The sequence below is a fragment of the Manis javanica genome, chromosome 13, assembly GCF_040802235.1.
Source record: "Manis javanica isolate MJ-LG chromosome 13, MJ_LKY, whole genome shotgun sequence".
In the NCBI taxonomy this organism is placed as follows: Eukaryota; Metazoa; Chordata; class Mammalia; order Pholidota; family Manidae; genus Manis; species Manis javanica.
In genome coordinates, this window is record NC_133168.1 from 78,785,008 (window position 1) to 78,792,744 (window position 7,737).

The window sequence follows — 7,737 nt, forward strand, 5'->3', positions numbered from 1 at the left end:
GCAGCAAATAACCGAGACATGATCTGTCCTAAGTGAGACGGCAGAAAGAAGGCCTTGAAAAGTGGTGAAATGAGAGTCCGAGGTGGGTGTTGACTGCGCATACGTTCTAGGTAGGGGTACCCTGCGCTCTTCCCATGGAGAGACAGCCTGGTGGGAGAGAGCAGCAGGAATCCCAGGAGAGGCACGGCCCCACCTAGAGCGTTCCCGGCGGGTAGGCAGTGTCTGTCGGTGGGGAGTTTGTCAGATGAAAATGAATAGACGTGAACACTCAGTTGCAGAACAGTTGAAAGTGGCCAATGTCAGAGTGCAGTGTTACCTCCCTGGGTATCTGCACCTATTCCTGAGGAGACAGGTGAAAGAAAGGAGCGACACACAGCAGCAATTCACCAGAGAATTCCGCTTTATTAGGGAAAGGTGCTGGGTTATATAGGAAGGGGCATGAGCTGATTGAGGTGTCACTTCTACGGGGCTGGTGGCTATTGGCTAGGTGCTGGGATTAGGGGGGGTGAGGGGTGAGTTCGCCATCATTACCCCCTTTCTCCTCTATGGGGTTGTGGATGTTGCTTTCTCTCTGCTTCCTGCTGAACGGGGGCGGAGAAGGGAGTGAGGGCTTGAGGATTGGGAGGAAAGGGTTGATAGGACTCCCACAGTAAGGATGAGTAGGTGTGGACTTCTTCAGGTTGGAAATCAATGAAGGTTCCTTGTAACTATAGGTTGAGGACTTGTTGATTCTAATGGTGCCAGGAGGATATGGGTGCCAGAAGCCAGGCGTCTGCGGCCATTGTTTCTAGGAACAGTTTCCAACGGAGAGAGGGGTCCATCTCAGCGTGTGGTGAGGAGGTTACGTGAGGGTGAGGGATCTTCTGTGGCCAGAAGCTGATAGTTCCTGAGTAAAAGCTGGCTGAAAGTTTGATTAGAGATTTTTCCGACTTGGGATTTGATGAACTTTATTATACAGGGTAAGGAGACAGGCGAGAAGAATGATTGTTATGGGGCCTGCAATGGGCCAGAGCCAGGTAAGGAGGGGGTTTGTTAGTATTGAAGAGAATGGGTTGGAATTGGAAGCAGAGTGGAGGCTGGAGGCAAGGTTGGTGAGTCTGGTGATGTCAGTTTCTACAATGCCGGATTTGTTGATGTAATAGCAGCACTCTTCCCGGAGGAAGACACAGGTGCCGCCCTTCTCGGCTGTAAGCAGATCTAAGGCCCACCGGTTTTGAAGGGTGACCTTAGCTAGCGAAGTGACCTGTCTTTGGAGAGAGGCTAGGGAATCGGCAGTGGATGTCAGGGCCCCCTCAAGTTTGGCGTTGAGATCTCTAATTGCCCACAGAGAGTGACCCAAGGCTCCCCTTGAAAATCTTGCCCCAATGGCTGAGGTGGCTAGGGAAATACCGACTATAATGGGAAGGAAAGCAGCTCTTCTTATGCGCAAGGGCAAGGGAGGTTGGAGCTCAAGGAATTCTGCCATGCTGTAAAGTGTAAGCTGTGGGATTAGGGTGACGAGAATGCAGGGTGTGCTGGAGTTGGGAGGCAGTGAGTTAAAAAGACTGCCATTACACTAAAAGAAGTGTCCCAGTTGCGTAAAAGTCTTAGAGCCGGAGGTAGGGGTGTAGATAGAGAGGCAGTGAAGTGCGCTGGAGGGGGGTGGAGTTGGGCCTACACAGTGGTGGATGGTGAGATTATCTGCGTATTCTGGTTCCCATAGGGGTATGTCTGCCAGGGGGCAGAGGGGTTGTCCTTCTGCATGGAAGGAGTACTTGGAAATATTAAGGGGCACGGTGGCCAGCAGTGGGCGCTGTAGTGATGCGCACAAGAAACAATTGGCGGTGTTGAGGGTGTGGTTGAGAAAGATGGTGGTGTCTTGAATGAGCTGTAACCAAGAGTAGTTGGAATAAGATGAAGAGGCGCCGTCAAGAGTTTGGATAATGACTTTGTCAGAATGTCTGATATCTGATGCAACTTGAGAGATCTGGGAATGAGAGGGAACATACTTTCGAGTGATATGAAGAGTACCGTGGGGGGTCAAGGACCCCCCATAGTAAACTGAGGCTGTGACTCTGGCGGCCCATCGAGAGTCCCAGGGATCTGGGATTGATAAGGAGAAAGAGCCATTGGGATATTTCATGAAATGGTTGGAGGAGTAATACTGTGTGTACTGGGAGTTAGTTACCCATGTAGTGAATGGCGCAAGACCAGTAGGGACAACCCCCGTAGGTGTCTGGCCATCGCCTGCAATAGGCTTGTTTTTGGTCATAGAGGAAGCAGAGGTAGGGAGAATAAAGGTAGCTGCTAGTGAACACTTCGGTGGAGGGAGGAAAGTGGAGGTATAAAGGCTCAGAGCAGCCTTTCAGAGGGCAGTCTGATGTGGCAATGAGGGCAGTAACTTTCGTTTGATGTTGTGTGTAAGTCTGTCTGACTTTGAATCGCTATACAAAGGAGGCTGGGGTGGTGGGGAAGACAATAGGAATGAGGAAAAAAAGTGAGAGAGCAGTAAAGGAGGAAAAAGTCATGATTCGGGTATGGATGGCAAAGGGGATGAAAGGGAGATGCGGAGTTTCAAGGGGTGATTTGGTTAAGTAGGGTTTTGTCTTCAGGAGAGAGAAAAAAAGGATTGTAAAAAATGGATCAAGGATTGGGGGCTGGGATGGAACAGATCGTGTAAGAAGTGGAAGAGAGACTCTTTGTCCTGGGAACAGAGGGTGTCTTGTGATAAGGCTAAAACCGCAAGGGCAGACGGATTGTTGTCTGGTGTGTCTTCTGATAGGGCAACTGACCGGGCTACTCTGTCGGCTTTGTTGTTACCTCTTGCAATGGGGGAGTCATCCTTTTGATGTGATTTGCAGTGGACTATGCCTAGTGGGAGTGGGAGTTGTGAAGCCTCTAGAAGTTTAGCAATTAAGGCTGAATTAGTTATGGAATTTCCTTTTGTGGTGAGGAGGCCTCGTTCTTTCCATACTGCCGCATGAGACAAGAGAATGTGGAATACGTATTTGGAGTCAGTGTACAGTGTGAGAGACGTGTCCCGGGCCAGAGTGCAAGCTCTGGTGGCTGCAATGAGTTCGGCCTGTTGATTGGTTGTACCGGGGGGTAGGGCTTGTGCCTCAATGACATCTTCGAGGGAGACTACTGTGTATCCTGCGTAGTGGGTGCCCTCATGTTTAAAGGAGGACCCATCAGTAAACCAGATGAGGTCGGAGTGTGAGAGGGCTCCTTTGGAGATCGTGGAGTGGCACGGAAGGAAGTTGTGAAGGGCTTCCAGGCAATCATGCGAGGGAGTATGAGGAGAGTAGGGTAGAGGAAGAAGAGTGGCCGGATTCAGGGGCTGGCAGGGGAGGAAAGAAATGTCTGGATTTTGGAGGAAAGAGGACAGTAAGGTCAGGAGTCTGGAAGGAGGGAGAGTCTGTAAACTTTTGTGGGTTAAGAGATTTTTTAGATGATGCGGGGACAGAATGGTAAGGGGCACCCCAAATGTCAGTTTATGAGCTTCCTTCTGCAAGAGCTGCCCAGCGGCTAATGCCCATAGGCAGGGGGCCCATCCCCAAAGTGTGGGGTCTAATTGCTTGGAGAGATAAGCTACTGGGGCAAAGGATGGGCCATAATATTGGCCTAGGACTCCTAGAGCTTGACTAGACCTCTCATGAATGTATAATGAGAAGGGCTTCAACAAATCATGAAGATGGAGAGCTAGGGCTTCCACAAGGGCTTGACAGAGCTTAATGAAGGAGTGTCGGGGTGAGGATGATAATGGTTCTTCAGGGGGGCCCTTGCTGAGGTTGTATAGGGGTCTTGCCAACAGGGAGAAGTTAGGGATCCACGCTCTAAAATACCCAGCCAGGCATAGAAAGGAAAGGATTTCTGTCTTGGTTTTGGGAACGGGCAGGTCAGAGAAGAGCCGTTTTCTGTCTAAGGTAATGGACTTTCTTTGTTGAGATAGAAGGAATCCGAGGTAAGTGACAAAAGGGGAAGAGATTTGAGCTTTGATGGGGAATACCCGGTAACCTCTGGAAGCTAGAAGGTTAAGTAGGGAGGCAGTGTCAAGTTGAGACTGTTCCCATGAGGGACTGCAGAGTAGAAGATTGTCCACTTATTGTAATAAGGTGGACTTGGAGTGATCATGATGAAACTGTTTGAGGTCCTGAGCTAGGACTTGTCCAAAAATATGGGGACTATCTTGGAAGCCTTGTGGCAAAACTGTCCAAGTGAGTTGTTCAGGATGTCTTGTGTATGGGTCCGTCCAGGTGAAGGCGAAAAAATCTTGGGAGGAGGGGTCCAGAGGGATAGAAAAAATGCATCTTTGAGATCTAGGACTGAGAATTGGGATGCCGAGGCAGGGATCTGTGATAAAAGGGTGTATGGATTTGGAACTAAGGGATGGATAGGGACAACGGCCATGTTGATGAGGCGAAGGTCTTGGGCAAGGCGGAAAGATCTATTGGGTTTTTTTAACAGCTAATATGGGGGTATTAAACGGGGAGTGAGTGGGTCTGAGGTAATTTTTGTTTAAGAGATCTTGAATGATGGGTTGGAGGCCTATGAGGGCTGAAGTGGTTAGGGGGTATTGGGCCTGACAGATATACTGAGAGGGGTCACGTAATTTGATAGAGGCAGGAGGACATAGAGCCATGGAGGGGCTTGTAATGTCCCAAACTTTGGGATTTATAGGGTGTATGAGGGCGGAACTGGAGCTTTCATTGGATAGAGGGGGGTCGTCGGCTATGAGGGCCATCAGAAAGGGAGTACTGGGGGCTGTGGGAGTGGATATAGTTATGGAAACGTGGAGGAGAGAAAGGATGTCCCATCCTAGTAAAGTGATGGGACACTGGGGCATAACTAGGAAGGAGTGGGAGAAAGGTATGGGATTGTCCTGGATTGTGCATAAAAGGGGGGGCAGGTTTAACGGGAAAATCTGTTTACTTCCTACCCCGACTATAGGAGTAATGGCAGGCATGGTAGGGCCCCGGTATTCTCACAAGACTGAGAAGGTGGCTCCTGTATCTAGGAGGAAGGAGATGGGGCGACTGTCTACTATTAAAGTAACCCTGGGCTCCTGTTTGTTGATGGAAATGGTCGGGTGAGAGGCCCCCGGGCCCCATCAATCTTCTTCTGCCAACCCCACTACGGTGGGCTTAGGATGGGGGTTGTTCATCCAGCCTCCCCTTCGGGTGGCTGGGCAATCAGACCCCCAGTGGCCCTTTTTGTGGCATCTGGGGCATGGGGTGGTAGGAGATCTGGGGGAGGGACATGCCCTTGACCAATGTTGTTCTTTTCTGCACTTGAAACAAGCTCTTGGGGGGGTGCTTGTTTGTAGAAGGGTGCACAGGTTGTGGTTTTATCAGCTGGGCCAACACTTGGAAATTGGCCTGATCAGCCTCTTGTTTACGGCGTTCTTTCTCCTCCTCCCGGTTATGGAAGACTTTAAAGGCCACTGTTAGGATCTCAGTCTGTGGGGTAGCGGGGCCCTGTTCTAACTTTTTGAGTTTAGCTTTAATGTCAGAGTAGCTTTGAGCTAGGAAGTATGTCATAAGGACATGTCTTCCATCAGGCGTTTCTGGGTCCAGGCTGGTATACTATAATAGGGCTTGAGTGAGTCTGTCTAAGAACCTGGAGGGACTTTCTTCCCTCCTTTGAATTATGTCTTGGAGCTTTTGAAAATTGACTACTTTACGAGCTGCCTTTTTCAGACCTGCTATTAGGCAGGAGGCGAAAATATATCGAGAGCAGAGACACATGGCAGTGTTATAATCCCAGTGTGGGTCTTGTTCGGGGACAGCGGTGGGGCCAGGGGGGTAGGTGGGGTCAGTCCTGTGGGTTTCGGTAGCGTGAGTTTGGGCGAAGTCCCAAACTCATCTATGCTCTTCAGGAAGGAGGGTATTGGCCAGGAGCGTGAAAATGTCATGATGTGTGAGGCTGTATGACTGGAGGGTCAATTGAAACTCCCTGATATATGTCGTGGGATCAGTGGAAAAGGAACGTAGGCGTTTCTCAAGTTAGGCTAAATCTCCTAAGGAGAAAGGGACGTGAACGCGCAGGATGCATTCGAATCCTGCTACCTCCCAGAGGGGGTCGATAATTTTGGGAGGCCCTCGGGACCGAGTCTGAGGGGGACTGAAGGGTTCTGGCTCAGTCTGTGGGGGAGAAACGGGTGATGAGGGCAAAGATGGAGGAGGCCCCTGGGACCTAGTTAAAGGGGGGCTGAAAGGCTCAGGCTCAATCTGTGGGGGAGGGGCAGGTGAGGGGGACGAAGGCAGAGGGGGTGACATGGGGGAGGAGATGGTGGGGGAGGAAGGGAGAAGGGCTATTGTAGGAGAAGAAGGGGAAGGGAGTGAACAGGAGGCTTCTGCGGGGGTGGAGGCAGTGGCCACGGAGGCGGTGGTGGTGGTGGAGGAAGGGGGAGGGGCTGTTGTAGGAGAGGAGGGGAAGGGGGTGGGCGGGAGGCTTCTGCGGGAGAGACGGCTTACAGGCTAGGAGAACTTGGGGGGAGGAGGAGGCAGCGGCAACGAGGGGGGTGGGAGGAGGAGGGGGAAGGGAGTGAACGGGAGGCTTCTGCCGGGGAGATGGCTTGCAGGCTAACGGGAGGCTTCTGCCGGGGAGATGGCTTGCAGGCTAGGAGAACTTGGGGAGAGGGGGGAAGGAGGAGGCAGCGGCGAGGGAGATGGAAAGCTCCGATATAGGGAATCTCCTTCCATTTTTTCAGGCGCTGGCAGTAGTTAAAGAGATCGCAAGTGATGTTAGGATCAAGACTTCCCCCTGTGGGCCATTGGTTGTTATTGTCTAGGGGCTATGTCGGCCAATCTTGGGAGCAGTATTTATGAGGAAGTTTTGCTTTTTGATCAGGTGTCAGGGAGAGGGTGGCTAGATACTTGAGCCGGCATTCAAGAGGTGAATCTTTAGGGAGGGATGAGGAGGCTCCCATGGCTAAAGGACAGAGAAGGAGACAAGCAGGGGAAGATGAAAGGAGATCCTCAGACTGGGAGCAGACTGCAAGGAGACAAAGGGCGTCCCCGATGATCCTTGGTGGTCTGTGAAACTCGTATATGAGTCGGAATTTCTTAGGAAGTGTGGGTCGTCACCCAGACTTCTCTAAGAAGGCAGAGTGCCGGAGTCACGAGGTACCTAGTACTAGGAATTTTCGGTGGACGGGATGGATTTCAGCAGACGGAATGGAAGGAGGAAGGGGGAAAAGGGAGCATTCTCATCCGCAAAGGAGTCACCTCGTTTATGGTTGTTGGAGGAGGGGCCTGAGGGTCTGCTGCAGCCGTGAAGGCCTGAGGTGGGGATTTATGGCTGTTGGAGGAGGGGCCTGAGGGTCCGCCGCAGCCATAAAGGCCTAAGGCGGGGAGAGCAAAGGAGTCACCTCATTTATGGCTGTTGGAGGGGGGGCCTGAGGGTCCACCGTAGCTGTGAAGGCCTGAGGCGGGGATTTATGGCTGTTGGAGGAGGGGCCTGAGGGTCCGCTGCAGCCGTGAAGGCCTAAGGTGGGGAGAGTTCTCTCCTCGTCCCCGAGCGTTAGGGCCTTGCCGGACGATCACAGTCAATGGTGCTGCGATAGCTGGGGGAGAGCGGCCCGCTCTGGGGGAAAACTTACCTAAAGGCCAGAGAGGATTGGTGAGTGTGAGGAGCCAGCACTGGAAAAAGAGGATGAGGGCAAGCTGCTGCTGGTGTCAGGGGGAAGACGGGGCCCAGTTGGGGTGTCCCGTCTCCTGGGTTTTGGCACCAATGAAAGGAAAAGAGTGACACACA